General features: G+C 43.6%; 1 long non-coding RNA gene across 1 annotated transcript; it reads right to left on the bottom strand.

Annotated features, from left to right (window-relative positions):
• Positions 1-6,769: 6,769 nt before the first annotated feature.
• On the bottom strand, positions 6,770-14,003 carry LOC118974005 (uncharacterized). The gene is made up of 2 exons (XR_005063592.2): positions 13,011-14,003; positions 6,770-9,022 (listed from the first exon to the last, which is right to left on the bottom strand). It is a non-coding gene; the product is annotated as an uncharacterized lncRNA (long non-coding RNA).
• Positions 14,004-15,581: the final 1,578 nt, after the last annotated feature.

The raw sequence follows: 15,581 nt of genomic DNA, 5'->3' as shown, positions 1-15,581 counted from the left end.
AGTTATATAGCAAAATGGATTTTAAAAATGATAGTTTAGTCCTTTATCAAATTAAATCTCATAGAGAAGCTCACTATATAACAAAAGCATAAATGTGGGGCTTCTCCATGTGAAGAGGCCTGAGGACTTGAGCCCTGCCCACTGTGTCCCCCTCCCAGATACTTGCCAAAGCCCCTTGAGGCCCCTCTGTAGGTCTCCAACGGTCTGTTGAACATGGTTTGCAAATATATAGGATTGTGGAGAGAACCCCAGCTTGGAGTCAGGAAATGCTGAGTTCTTGCTTTGTTACTAGCTATCTGAGTGACCTGGGGCACGTACAGTAACCCACTGTCTCCCCGGCATCCTCAGGGCCCACACCCACAGGAACAGCAGAGCCAGCCGGGCAGGTGTCAGCACCTCCGAGGTGGTTACTCAGGTATCATGTCTCCCTCTTCTACTCAGACTGTCCTTTCTCAGCAGCCTCTGTATCTCATCATTTGGCTGTATATCTGGAGATCTAAGGCAGGTGGAGTTGATTGCCACTCAGACTCCATTATCCTCTTCTTCCACAGTGGAACCTCAGTCTCATCTGGGTGTCAAGTGTGCTACTTGAAAATGCTTACTTCCCTGGACTCCCTTGGATCTAGCGGTGGCCGCATGACTATTTGGCTAATGAGTCATTAGCAGAATTCTGCTTGGTGGGGCTTTCAGGAATTCAATTGCTTTTTTAATTACAAAAAATAAAGATAGATTCAGGTGCAACACACTTTTGTTTTTCTTCTTTCTTTGGGCCTCAAATGTGGATGTGATACCTCCAGGCAGAGCAGCCACCTTATACCCATGAGGCAGTAGGATAGACATAAAGATATCTAGCAGAAGATTGGATCCTGGTGACTTCTTTGAGCTGTTGCATCAGTCCTGAATTGCCTGCTCCAGTGTTCTTGATATATGAGAAAAATAAATGCCTAGTTGATTAAGCCATTATATTGAGTTTGTGTTATTTGTAGCCAAACACAGCCTTAACCAGCACACCCTCTCTGTGTGGTTTTAGCTCGGGTAAGCAGTTGTCGGGTGTGTTCCTGCCTTGCAGTGCTGCTTCCCCAGATTGCTTCCCTGATCCAAAATCCATCCATGTATGCAAGAGATGCCCATGTCACCCATTCCCTCAGTCCCTGCCAAGACCTCTGGGAAACAAGACTCAGCCCCTTCTTCTCCATGTAGGGGGTTGGACGTAGCAGTTTTGAACTCCAGTTTCCTCTTTTATAAACTGCAGTACTGTAACAACTAAGCAGACATCTGTGGTAAAAAGCTCCAACTTTATTAACAATTAGAATTACTATCAGCATTCCTCACTCCTCTTCAGTTTTTTCAGTCTTCCTAAAGCAAATTGGAAACATTTGCTGTTGAGCTCACCTTGGGAGGTTACCAGGCCCAGAGCTCACTTGTCCTCATGATGTTTTCTTCATTTAAGAGTGGGAACTAGAACGAGTCTTCTCAGTTGGTTACTCTGGGATAGGTGTGAGGTACCCACTCAGACACCAGATGAGGTGGGTGGACACAGCAGCGCTCTTTCTTAGTGAGCACTGTCCTCCTTGGAGAGCAGGGTAGAGGTGAGGTCCTGGGACCGCCAACACTGAGGCTGCCCATGGTGGTGAGCAAGGCTGCATCTCTGCTGGGGGCTACAGAGAGCTAATGGGGCAGTGATTTTGCCTCTCCTACCACCTCCTTGTCATAATATTATTTAAATAATTTTTCTCCCATGACCTTGCCTCTATCTCCTACGGTATTTCTATAGTCTCAGTATCTGGACTTAGCTATGAGAACATTTCTTTTCTACTATTCTGTTTATTTTGAAATTCTCTGAAGATATTTTTTCTGACAGCCTTTTGCCATTTGTTACTCTTTTCTTTCTATTGGTGTGTCATCATTTTTTTAAAATGCAAATTTTAGTATTTATTGGACAGCCTACATTTTGTCCCTAAAGTAAGGCATAATCCTTCATGTTATTTATTTACTTATTTATTTTTATTGAGGTGTCATTAATATACAATCTTATGTTGGTTTCAAATATACATCACAGCAGTTCAACAGACCCCGTATCAACTTATATTGTGATTGGAAATTATTGTGCCCCTTTATTCCCCTTCCCCTCCTCCCCTGCACCCACCCCAACCCCTCCACCTTGGTAACCACTAGTCACTTCTCAGTGTCTATGAGTCTACTGCTATTTTGTTCCTTTTGTTTTGCTTTGTTTTTATATTCCACAAATAAGTGAACTTATATGGTATTTGTCTTTCTCCACCTGTCTTTTTTCACTGAGCATAATACCTTCTAGATCCATCCATGTTGTTGCAAATGGCAGGATTTCTTTTCTTTTTATGGCTGAATAATATTCCATTGTATATATGTACCACCTCTTCTTTATCCATTCATCTATTGATGGACACTTAGGTTGCTTCCAAATCTTGTCTACTGCAAATAATGCAGCAATAAACATAGGCGTGCATATATCTTTTTGAATCAGGGATTTTGTTTTCTTTGGGTAAATTCCTAGAAGTGGAATTACCAGGTCAAATGGTATTACTATTTTTAGCTTTTTGACTAACTTCCATATTGCTTTCTATAGCAGATGCACCAATTTACATTCCCACCAATACAGTGTAGGAGGGTTCCCCTTTCTCTGCATCCTCACCAGCATTTGTTGTTCCTAGTCTTTTGGATGTTGGCCATCCTAACTGGTTTGAGGTGATATTTCATTGTGGTTTTAACTTGCATTTCCCTGATAATTAGCGACGTGGAGCATATTATCATGTGCCTGCTGGTCATCTGAATTTCTTCTTTGGAGAAGTGTCTGTTCATATCCTCCACCCATTTTTTAATTGGATTATTTGCTTTTTGGGTGTTGAGGTGTGTGAGTTCTTTATATATTTTAGATATTAACCCCTTATCAGATAAATTGTTTACAAATATATTCTCCCATACTGTAGGATGCCTTTTTGTTCTACTGATGGTGTCCTTTACTGTACAGAAACTTTTCAGCTTGATATAGTCCCATTTGTTCATTTTTGCTTTTGTTTCCCTTGCCTGAGGAGGTGAGTTCAGGAAAAAGTTGCTCATGTTTATGTTCAAGAGATTTTTGCCTATGTTTTCTTTAAAAAGTTTTATGGTTTCATGACTTACATTCAGGTCTTTGATCATTTCAAGTTTACTTTTATATATGGGGTTAGACAATAATCCAGTTTCATTCTTTTACATGTAGCTGTCCCGTTTTGCCAATACCAGTTATTGAAGAGGCTGTCATTTCCCCATTGTATTTCCATGGCTCCTTTATCATATATTAATTGACCACATATGTGTGGGGTTTATATCTGGGCTCTCTAGTCTGTTCCATTGGTCTATGAGTCTGTTCTTGTGCCAGTACCAAATTGTTTTGATTACTGTGGCTTTGTAGTAGAGCTTAAAGTCAGGGAGCGTAATCCCCCAGCTTTGTTCTTCTTTCTCACAATTGCTTTGGCTATTCAGTATGTTTTGTGGTTCCAAATGAATTTTAGAACTATTTGTTGTAGTTCATTGAAAAATGCTGCTGGTGTTCCATCATTATCTCTTGCTTATTTCTGCCATGTGCTCCCTCCCTGAAATCTGATCCACCCTTCAGGATCTGCCCCAGATGCCTTTCTGAAGCCAGCATAGATTGAGATCTTTCCCTTCTCTGGAACCCCACAGCACTTAGTTTCCATGGTTTCTGTGATCATCAGCAAACTGGCATGTGCCTGCAAAGGACCTATTCCTCACACTTCCGTTTAGGTCCTTTAAGGCAGGAATTGTCTTATTCTTAGCTCTGCCTTTGGCACATTGTACGTGCTTGATTAAGTATTCATTGAATTCAGCTGGAAATTCCAATTTGGGAAGAGTGGGAAGATACACACCAAGCAAGCATAATATATTTAAGCAAAGTGGAGATCATTTTCCTTCAGTAATGCTTCCTAGGCAGCCCTTTGACACACAGGGATACGACTGGGAAGAAAAAATATGGCTAAACACCCTCTGCTTCTGTTTTCTTCAGGAGAAACACAAGCTATAAAAGAATCACTGCCACTTCTTATCACCTGTAATAAGGAAATTCTGAATAAATCTTTCCTCAGGACCCACTGAGTCAGAGAGTCATACCTGGTTAGGTAAGTCATGGGTTAGGTAAGTAGTAGGATCAGGAAAGAGGTGATGAATATCCGTTGGCCTCAGCACCCTGCATCAGCTATTTATACATCAGTGATGCAAGTCTTCATAAGTGGAATTCTTGCTATTGTTCATACACATGCCCAAACAGGAGGGAGTAAGGTTAGTTGCCTAAAAAAGGGACTTGATGGAATGGGTTCAAAGGGTCCCTCAGTTCTTGCACTGGAAGAGGGTGGGAACCTGGTGGGAAGGAGAAGCAGAGCATCACTGTTCTGATGTTGTTAGCCTGGAGGTGTCCAGCAGCCAATGACATCTAAGCACTGGACGTATGAGAGGGAGAGAGCACACTGGAGACTAGATTTCAGAGTTGTTAGCATGTGAATAGCACTTAAAACCTGGACAGTGGGCAAGACCACCTAGGCATGGAGCAAGAGAAGGATGGATGAGGATGGGGTCCCAACTTTCACGTGGTCAGGAGGACAAGACCTTTGAGAAGCCAGGAAGGAATGGCTAGAAAGGTTAAAAAGAGGTAGGGGAGGAAGTTATCCTGGAAATCAAAGGAGCTGAGACTTGTGAGAGAATAAGAGATACAAAGAGAGAGAGTCAGCCCTGATGAATATAGCTATAAGGAAGTTTCTGCTATAAGGAAAGAACCAAAAAATGCCTGTTGAATTTGGATTGTGGCAAAGGGCTGGGACAAGTGGAATAAAAGTGGAGATGGAAGGTAGGCTTCTGCACAAACAGAAAATGAGAAGCAAGGAGACGGTGCTGGACACTGCAGTACAATGACAGTCACAGGCTATCAGCTCCTTCCGGGGCCTCCCTATCTCTGGGCGGCCCTTGTGGTGACCGAGCAGGACAGGGGTATGAACTCCTGGCTGTTTCAGCCTAATTTGGTTTGCTGATGGGCAGTACTTGCTCCAAGCTCTGCAGAGAGCTGTCATAGCTTTGTGGGCCCGCAGCTCAGCACCCCCCACCCCGCCCTGCTTCCTCCTCTCACTTTCCCAGGTGTTGATTCCTGTCATCTTGCATCCTGAACTCCTTCCCGGTGTCTGCTTCTAGAGAGCCCAGTCTCTGACAGAGAAGGGGAAACAAGTCTTTTGAAGAGTTTATTGAGAAGGGAAAAGACGAGAGCAAAAGCAAAAATGAGGGGTTCCTTTTATTCTTTTTGTTTGTTTTAGGAGCAGGAAGGAGAGGAAGTGCCTGAAGGCCCCCAGCAAAGAAGGTGATTAATAGAGTAAGGTCTTGGGGAGAAGAGGGGAGGAGGGCTTTAAGACCAGGAAAGGTATGGGCCTGGACCACGAGGGATACACTGTCCAGTCTCTGTCACTTAGGCTAAGGACATATCGATCCGTGACTCGATTGTTTTCAGCGTGGTCAAGGGAGTGAGAAACACTCTGCCTAGTGTGACTTCAGTTCCAGCACCAGATGGCCAGTTGCTGGAGAGGTGAAAGGAGCAACCCTTGAGGTTAAGGCAGAGAAGATGCCTTTGCCCCCAGTGAGTGAGGAAGCAGGGCAAGTTTTAATATAGCTGTAAACAGGGAAAACCTTGAGCAAGAGTCATAAGACATGAGAACGGGATCTGGGATGGAGAGAGGAAAGACTGACTTCATCCTATTAAAATCTGTTTGGTCTGTCCAGATGGATTTTGGGTACTGATTCTGGACTCCCATGGGTTTTCTATTCTTTTAAACTGTGCCACCTGCACATTTGCTAAACACCCACTTTATATAACATGTAAGACAAGGCATGACACAAATATTGAACAGGGTGGGACTGAGGAGAGAACCCTCCAGTACCCCAGGATTCTGTCATTTGGGCAGTTCCCATGTATCCTAACTGTACAAATACCTTCATTTGTTCCAGAAGGGTATAATTTAAGATGTCATGAAATGCCTGATCAAATGCAGACCCTGCCCCATTCTCTCAGTCTATAGCGCTGACAAGGGACCATGAAATGAGGACAGTCTGGCATGGCCTGCCTTCAATGAGCCTTACAGGCCCCCGGTAGCCACACTGACTTCTCTTGAGGTCTCACAGCATACCTTTTCATAACTCACTTGAGGATTTTTGCCCAAGGTCATTGTCAAGGCCACTGCTTTGCAGTTTTCAACATTCGCCTTTTTTCCATCCATCAAGTCAGAGCTACACCACCTCCAGCCTTCTAACACCTCTCTGCCTCTCCATTATCTCTCAAAGATTGTTTATGGTGACACTCTCAGGCATTTTGGGTGCTCTAACATTAATCCGGGCAGGTTAGGAGGTCAGAACCCATTTAGAACAGCAGTGGTTTCTCTTATGTTCTTTTTTAGGTGTTAGGTTCTGATTCCTGCTTAACAATGGTCATTCCCCCTTTCCCATTCAAATGTCATGCTTCTTATTTAGCCACTGGAAGCATGAAAAAGATTCTGCTCTCCCTCTCTTGGCCTCGAGCAACTGATCTTTTCCCCCTAACTTGTCCTTTTTCCTTTTTTCATAACTAGTTTTAAAGGTCCTTACTATACCAAGACCAAATGTCTTCATCTTTCCCTATAGGGATCCAGACACCATTAAATTCAATGCCTTTGTGAGAAACTCTCACTGGTCTAAATTCAGTAAGTGGACACGGAGACAAAGAGAACAGCAGAGCGAGGCTTTAATGACGGTCTTGCAAGATTGGGTGTCTGGTGGGCAGGCACACCTGGGGAGTTTGGTGCCAACAATTTATCTCCTAGTGCACGAGTCTGTCCCCTGGTTCCTCACTGGCTGAGTACTACAGGGTTCACAGTCTTTCCTGGACGTCATCTAAGCCCATTATATCTTTCCTTTACATTTGTCTTATTCTTATTGGTAGGTTTAAAAACTCAAACAGGTATAGCCAGGCCCTTATCAATTCCCCCACCCCCACTCTCAGCCCCAGCAGCTTCCACCACGTGGCCCTTTGTTAATACCTTACTGTTAAAATGTTTAAACATCCTAGTGGGAATAAATCACATTTAGGTTTTATACTCTTTCCTAATAGTTGCCCCCTCTTTTTATTTAAGAATTTCTGATTTTATTCCCAGTAATGTATTTTAATTTACGCTTGGTCCTTTCTCAAATTTCTTTAATAGCTTTTTACTTTCTTCCTTGTAGTTCAAATTTTCTTCTAATAAGATTATTTTGGGTGTGGGTCATAGGTATTTGCTTGTTTATGGCTGCCTTTATAAGCTTTTGAGTCAAGCCTCTCACACAAGGGATGATACAGCATCCTACAGTAGTTAAAAGTCTCACAACTATAACAAGGGGATGTTAAAAACAAAGGGAACTACACCTTTCTATTTTCCAAACCATCTTTCCAACCAGTCTATAAAAGGGTCACTGGTGCCAGTTTTCAGCTAAATCATTAGCTAAAGTGGTGCCTTGTAATGATCTATAAGTTCTATGAAAAAATGTTTTCATTGGGTGTGGAGAGAAATGCCAGGGTAAATGGAATGGCCAATTGGACTAAAGCACAAGTCCCAGTCCAGGTGGGTGGTAACGAGAGCGCAGGTTCCCCTTTCCACAGTACCACCAAACGTCCAGTCGGGGGATGCGTAATTTCGAGAAGTTGCCCTCTTTAGAGACATTTAGGACATGGGTACAAGTCAGTAAGTTCCCCACAGGAGTTGTGAAACCTTCCCCTTGCCTAGAGAGGCATGAGGAGTGATTCATCTTCTCTATGGAAAAAGAGGGGACTGCCCTTGGTTCTTACTTCTTTAGTGCATGAAAGAGTAAAGACAAGCCCTTGCAAGTCTCATTTCCCCAAGCGTCCTTGTCCTGGTACAGGGCCAACATGCAGTTCATCCCAGTGGGGTCTGTGTCCCAGGCGAGAGGGAACAGGACCACCTGTGCCTGTGGCCATCCAGGAGCACATGCGTAACAATTGCTTTTATTCAAAGCAAGTACTGAAAATTTAACCCACTCTACCCAGGCATTGGTGTCTCCATAACCTATCTCTATTTCAAGAGTCTGTTTTAGATCTTTTATCTCTGTTACAGTAACTAGTCTAGGGTCATTATGGGGAAGCTCTGGCTTGATATTTCCCTCAGGATTGGGGGTGGCCACTATGGGTGAAGTCTTACCTTTGATTAAATTAAGACCAAACCTTCCCACAGGATCTACTCCAATGACATCTGCACCGAGTCCGTCTTGAGGTTTATGTATAGTTAATAAAAGGGGTTTACACTGTCTATCCTGGCAATTGTCAGGAGGAATTCCTTTAGCTAAGTGGAGCTTTCTTTTTAAAGATTTTTCTACTGCACGAGGGGCTGTCCACCCTTGAAACTGGGTAGTCCACCAAACACTGCTCCACCTTGGACATGGGGCCTACTTGCCTTTTTTTATTCTATTAAGATTTGTCCATTCAGGACAGAGATACTTATTATCTCCAGAAAGCTGTCTTTGGTTATTTAGGCCACCACAAGAGAGAACCTGACAAGCATCAAACCTAATGGTTTGGGGCTTGATGTTTTAGTAATATTGATTACCAGTTTAACAGGATAACCAGGAGTTCCTTCCCATTCTAGGGCTTCCTGTGATTTGCCTGTGAAATACAGAGTTAGAAGGATAAAAGTTAACATTTTTAGGTTCTTTTTAGTTTCAGTCTTAAGGGTTGGTTAGCCATGTGCGACACCTGCCAAGTCTGTTTTGTCCCCAGATCCCCCAGTCAGTTTCTTTACTCTGGTGTAATGAGTCCAGCCCTTTTCAGCCATCCTCACTGCCATCTCCGCGATCAGGAGCACTTGGGAGGGGCCTTCCCAGCTGGGCTGGAGTCAGTCTTTCCAGGATTTTACTAACACCAGGTTCTCTAGGCTGGAAGCAGTGAGCGAAGAACTCAAGCGGGGGAGTCTGGGTGAGGAGTCCTTTCAGCCTGAGAAAAGATAAGGTAGAAGACATGGCCAGCACATACTCTCTTAAAAATTGATCTTTTGTTTCCATAGTGGGCAAGTCTGTTGCCCTTCCCCAATATGGTAGCTCATGTAATAATCATTATTCCCTGTCGTACTTTTGAAGTAAAATGACTCTCATTATCTGAATCAACATTTTCTATTAACTCAAACTTAGGAATAACTTGTTCTAAAAGTACTTTTATCACTGATCCTACCATTGCAGTTGTTAATGAGTGGGCCTCCACCCATCCTGTGAGATGGTCAACAATCACTACTAAATATTTAAGCTTTCCCACTTTCAGCATCTCAGTAAAGTCAATCTGAATACTTTGGAATGGCCTTATTCCTGGGAGTCTCCCTCCTCCAGATACTGGCTTTCTCATACACTTCTTAGTAATTCTTTGGCACGGTTATGCAGGTCTTACAAACCTGTTTAGCAATGGTGTAAATGCTAATACACCCATAAAAACCTTTAACAAAGCAACACACATCACCTGAGGACCCCAATGGCTCCCTCTGTGTAACATGTTCATCAGCTCTCTCATAATAGGCTGGCCGATCATTTCTCTCCCATCTGGTAAAGTCCACCGCCCTTTCTCATCTCGAGATGCCCCCACCTCCTGTAGCTTCTTAATCTCCTTCTTGGAAAACTTTGGGATCAATGAGATTTTAGGGATATTTGGGGTGAGGTTCAAAAATCTAATTTCATCCTCAGGTGCAGCCTCTTTAGCAGCTACAACAGGAATCCTATTACCCATAGCTTCCTAAGAACTTCCTTTCTGGTGACCATTCACATGCATTATAGAAATCTCAGCTGGAAGTACAAGATTTTCCAGAACCTCTTTAATTAATTTCCCATGAATCAATTCTTGTCCTTTACTATTTATAAGACCTCTTTCTGTCCAAATTTTTCCAAAGGTATGGACTACTCTGAAGGCATGTCTGTGTAAATGGTGCCTTCCTTATCTGAAAGTAGTTTTAAGGTCTGATTAAGAGCAAACAACTCACAGGTTTGAGCTGACCAATGATTGGGTAATCTCCCCTTTTTGCAGATGGATAACTGGTTTACATCAATGATGGCATAGTCATTATGTCATTTGCCCTCCATCATCTGGGAGGATCCATCTATAAACAGTTTCATACCCCCACCTAGAGGAGTTTTCCTTAAACCAGGCCTGACTTTAGTCTGATACTCTATGAGGTCCATGCAACTGTGGCTCAATTCTGATTGACCTTCAGCCTCCCCTGCCCATAGGAAGCTGGTCAGATTGAGACAGGTGTCTGTGGTTAAGATCAAGTCATCTTTTTCAAGTAAACTTGCTTCATATTTAAAATTTGAGAATCTATTAGCCAGTGCCCAGCCCACTAAGTAAGCATGACCCCAACCTGGTGAGAAGTACTGACCGTGAGGGTTCCTCCAAGTTAATTTCCTGCTCTCTTCCACCAGTAAGGTCATGGCTGCGATGGCCTGAATGCATTCAGTCCATCCTCAAGAGACAGGGTCCAATAGTTTAGACATAAAGGCTACTGGTTGTTTCTTTCCTCCCCAGGTTTGAGTCAAAACCCCTACAGGGAACCTTGTTCAACAGTAACAAACTAGTGAAATGGCTTCTCTAAAGATGAGAGTGCCAGGACTGGGGTGGTGACTAAGGATTGCTTTCAATTCCTCTAGAATTTGCAGTTCCACTGGGTCTATTGGAGAGGGTCTGGCCCTCCTTCTAAGAGTTTGAAATACAAGCTTCTAGCCTCTCTTCTAACACTTTTTGAGCTTGTCTCAGTAATTTTCTCTAGGTTTTTCATTCCATCCATCTAAATTCCATAATTTCTTAGATATATCTGGCCAATTTTTGGTTACAAAATTGACTTTTTAAAGATCCTGTCCTACCTGAGCTTCTGGGTCAAGTTCTGAATATTTTCTCATCTGGTTCCTGAGTCTCTATGAAAATGCAGTTGGGATTCTTCCTTTTCCCATTGGACTTCAAACACCTTAGAAACATTTTGGGATCTTGGGGTCGATTCCCTAATTCCCTTTATAATTAGCCCTTGAAGATCCTGCATTTTAATTCTATCCCCTACATTATTATTATCCCATCTAGGATCTACATTTGGGAACTTTTGTTCCGCTGACTGGACACCCTGGCCCGGTGGGTGTTTTTGTTCCCAAATGGACACAGCAGCTCTCCTGATCACGCCCCTCTCACCACCAGGGAATAGGATATTCATGATGGACATCAGTTCAACCTAAGTATATATATTAGGTCCCAGGAATTGATCTAGTGGGTCCACTTGGCCAAAGGGATCTTCTAGCAATGCTTAAAATTTCTCACCTCAGTACCCATGAGGGGAGCATTAACAAATTTCCCCTTGTCCTGGTGGGATCTCTCTCAATGGAAACATCTTGGGATTCCTGGTGGACTCCCCAGAAGGCAAGGGGAAACTCTAAGTCCTTCTTACATTGTTAAGTCCAGGGAGAGGAAATCCTGGGGCAAAATACCTCTGAAAACTGAAATCAGTCAACGGGAGAAATAAAGTTTAAAATCTATTTACTGCTCATAAGCTGCAGTCTGGGGCCGTTTCTCTCTTTCAGGCTCTAGCATCAGCCAAAAACCGGCTCTCCCCCTCACCTCTCAGGTACAGATAAGCCCTCTGTTGCCCAGGTCTCTCCACCGGAGGAAAGATGCAAATGCACTAAAGCCATACTTCTTTCCACCTCTGAACGCCTGTTGATATGAGATATGAGTGGGTGGAAAGAGAAAAAGGCCAGGAAAGTACACTAAAACGACCCAGAGTTAATTAAAGCTCAAAAAGACATGAGCAACTTGGCCTGGAATGTTTGAATATTCCTCAGATAAAGGAGAGGGTACTTCAGCATAGCCTTTTATTATGTTAATCATACAGGCCCAGCGTCTTCTTTTCTTTTTTTTTTTAACTTTACCTATATGGTCAAGAAGCAAGATTCTCAACTTACTCATTAGCAAACTGACAATAACTCTGCCCCCTTGGAAGAAGGGCAGTCAGTCCTGATATGCTCCCAAACCAGGAAGCTGCCATCCTGGGAGGGGACTAAAGCAGTCAATTTCTTGTGTCAAGCTAATTTTGCAGAATTACCCAGATGACTGATAAGAGATACAATGTCTCATCAAAGATACTTGAGACCACCTAACAAGTCTACACCTCCAGGTGCCGGCCACACTCCTAAAGAATCCTTAAAAAGGGAACCCCCAACCTCTGGGGTGCTCCTCTCTTCGAGGCAGCTGGCACCCTCAAAGTGCACAACCTTGTAACTTAAAACTTTCTCTCTCCAACCTCTCAGGGCGCCCCTACCCCCTGAGGTGGCCTCACTTTCTCTCTCCAGGAGTAACTCCAAACAAAACTCTCACTCCGCCCCACCGCCGTGTCCCCTCCCCTCAACTCCCTGCTGCGGCTGCGGCGGGGAAAGGGACTGAGGAAAACACACAACGCTCTCCCAACACCAGGGCTTGTCCTGGGAGGTCTCTTGTATTTATTCCTCCCTAGCTTTCCTTTCCCTGGTGTTGAGGGTAACTAACAGATTCCTCAGGTGAACTGGAGGCTTTATTACCATAAAAAAATAACTCAAACCTGACAAAGCCAGTTTTCATCTGATCTAACTTTAATCCAGACAAAACAGCAAAATTTGATCATCTTCTGTTTGTCCTTAACCCGGTACAGGAGGCGTCCCCCCTGTACCGTAACCTTCACCCCAGCTGGGTATCTGGGGGGGAATTCCAAGGGAGCTCATCTGGTTTCTTTTCTCTGCTTCTCTAGGCCTAGAATTTGTATTTCCCGTCCTTCAAGAGGTCTCTGTGTCTGAGTTCCCTGTGTACTCAACCCTCCATAATGGAAGTTTCTTGCACACACCCCGATATTACACGTCTCAGCCACACACACTCGACCTCTGAAAAATGCCCAACCACCAAGGCAGTACTTAATATAGCCCAATTTTCCCACCTTGGCTCGTGCACGAGGTTGCCTGGTTGCCACGGTGCCTGCATTTTCTCCCCTGCGTTGGTCACACTGTCTCCGCACAATAGTCTCGGGTCTCCCTTCGGCTTCCGTGTGAAGGTGAGACGCCCAGGCTGAGCGGGCCGCCCAAAGCCAGGCGGGACGCGTCTTCCCACTCTGCTTGGGCCCCCACCTTGCACAGGCAAGAGGATCCTGGACGAGCCCCCAAATTGTGAGAAATTCTCACTGGTGATGTATTTTAATGGGAAGATGGCAGGAAGGTGGGGAGAGCAAAAGGGGGAAGGAATACCTCTTAAAAGGCCACATTCACATTTTCGCTGCAAAGGCGCTCTCAGGCCGTGTGATTGCATATGTTCTAGTTTATTTGGCCACCAGATGGCATAACTGAGTGCGTTAGAAAAAAAAAAGAAAAAAGGAAGGCTACCATCCTAAAAACAAAAAACCAGAAACATAAGGAAACAATAACTAGATCCAGGTATCCTCCGCATTTTGAAAGTTTGCATTATGCTACTACACTTGTAGGAACGACCTTCCATTAGTACCGTTTTTCACTAAGCAAAAGAAATCTGAAGAGGACTTTCAAAGAAGGCTTACAAAAAAAGACGAAAAATGAAAATAACATTCAGCATTTGTTTTGCAGCGAGCCTATGGAGGCAGCGTGCCCTCCAAGTAGGGAGAGTGGCGCCACCAAGTGCCGTCCCGGGGAACTACATCCATCCCCTCAGCCTCTCAGCCTCTCAGCGTCAAGCCCCCTGTAACGTTGAACTGCGGCTGTGAGCACTGTGCTTATCTTGATTTACTTTGTGCATCCGTCAGCAAGATGTGTTTTAAGGTGTCAGAAAAGCCTGAGAGATTATTTTTTTGGGTCTGGGAACACTCAAAAAGTTTTCCAATGGTAATTGCTTCTTTGCTTTACAGCATTTCAGTTTATGAAATATTCATAGGAATGCTCTACTTTCAGAAAGGATAGTAGGAGAAACCAGTAATTAATGCTGAAAATGCCCATGAGAAAGCACATTCCAGTGTCTGTTCTAAGTGGCAATTAATATTTCGATGTAGGTACAAATTTTTTCCTTAACCTTAAAATTCCAAATATGGGCCTCCCAACCCTATTTAGTCCTGAATTTTTCTTTTCTGCCTGTGTATAGAAAGTCATCTGGGGGTAAGAATTGGAAGTGGGCTTGTCTTTACCTGCATCTACTATGTGCTTCCCTTTACTAGAAACTCCTCACTACCGAGCCACTGAATTTCAGGGTGGGTGAAGAGGTGAGAGGAATTATTGCTGAAATTAACATGGACTAAAATATGTATCCTATTTTGTGATGAGAAGTGCTGACTGTCCTTGGGTGTCTGAGGATGAGAAGAAATGATTCCTGGTATTAACCTGTCCTTTTGGCACCTGCGGCATCTGGAGTTAAGGTAAGGGGTTCCTGAGAGTCTGCTGTAGGCCTTGGGGGCCAGTGAGGGGGTAGTAGGAGGCCTGAGAGAAGGGAGCAAGAGGAGTAAAAACGCTCCGTGTTTGTTTGTGCTCCTATTCTTTTTTTTTTTTTTTGGTATCATTAATATAAAATCACATGGGCAACATTGTGGTTACTAGATTCCCCCCATTATCAAGTCCCCACCACATACCCCATTACAGTCACTGTCCATCATCATAGTAAGATGCTATAGAGTCACTACTTGTCTTCTCTGTGTTATACTGCCTTCCGTGAGCCCCCCGCTACATTATGTGTGCTAATCGTAATGCCCCTTATTCCCCTTATCCCTCCCTACCCACCCATCCTCCCCAGTCCCTTTCCCTTTGGTAACTGTTAGTCCATTCTTGGGTTCTGTGAGTCTGCTGCTGTTTTGTTCCTTCAGTTTTTGCTTTGTTCTTATGCTCCACAGATGAGTGAAATCATTTGGTACTTGTCTTACTCCACCTGGCTTATTTCACTGAGCATAATACCCTCTAGCTCCATCCATGTTGTTGCAAGTGGTAGGTTTTGTTTTCTTCTTATGGCTGAATAATATTCCATTGTGCATATGCACCACATCTTCTTTATCCATTCATCTACTGATGGACACTTAGGTTGCTTTCATTTCTTGGCTATTATAAATAGTGCTGCGATAAACATAGGGGTGCATATGTCTTTTTGAAACTGGGATCCAACATTCTTAGGGTAAATTCCTAGGAGTGGAATTCCAGGGTCAAATGGTGTTTCTATTTTTAGTTTTTTTGAGGAACCTCCATACTGCTTTCCACAATGGTTGAACTAATTTACATTCCCACCAGTAGTGTAGGAGGGTTCCCCTTTCTCTGCATCCTCACCAGCATTTGTTGTTCTTATTCTTTTCTATGTTGGCCATCCTAACTGGTGTGAGGTGATATCTCATTGTAGTTTTCATTTGCATTTCCCTGATAATTAGTGATGTGGAGCATCTTTTCATGTGCCTGTTGGCCATCTGAATTTCTTCTTTGGAGAAGTGTCTGTTCATACCCTCCGCCCATTTAATAGGATTATTTGCTTTTTGGGTGTTGAGACATGTGAGTTCTTTATATATTTTGGATGTTAA

Source organism: Manis javanica, chromosome 16 (assembly GCF_040802235.1).
Source record: "Manis javanica isolate MJ-LG chromosome 16, MJ_LKY, whole genome shotgun sequence".
NCBI classification, from domain to species: domain Eukaryota; kingdom Metazoa; phylum Chordata; class Mammalia; order Pholidota; family Manidae; genus Manis; species Manis javanica.
The sequence above is the reverse complement of the archived record's forward strand: the minus strand, read 5'-3'. Positions and strand labels throughout refer to the sequence as shown.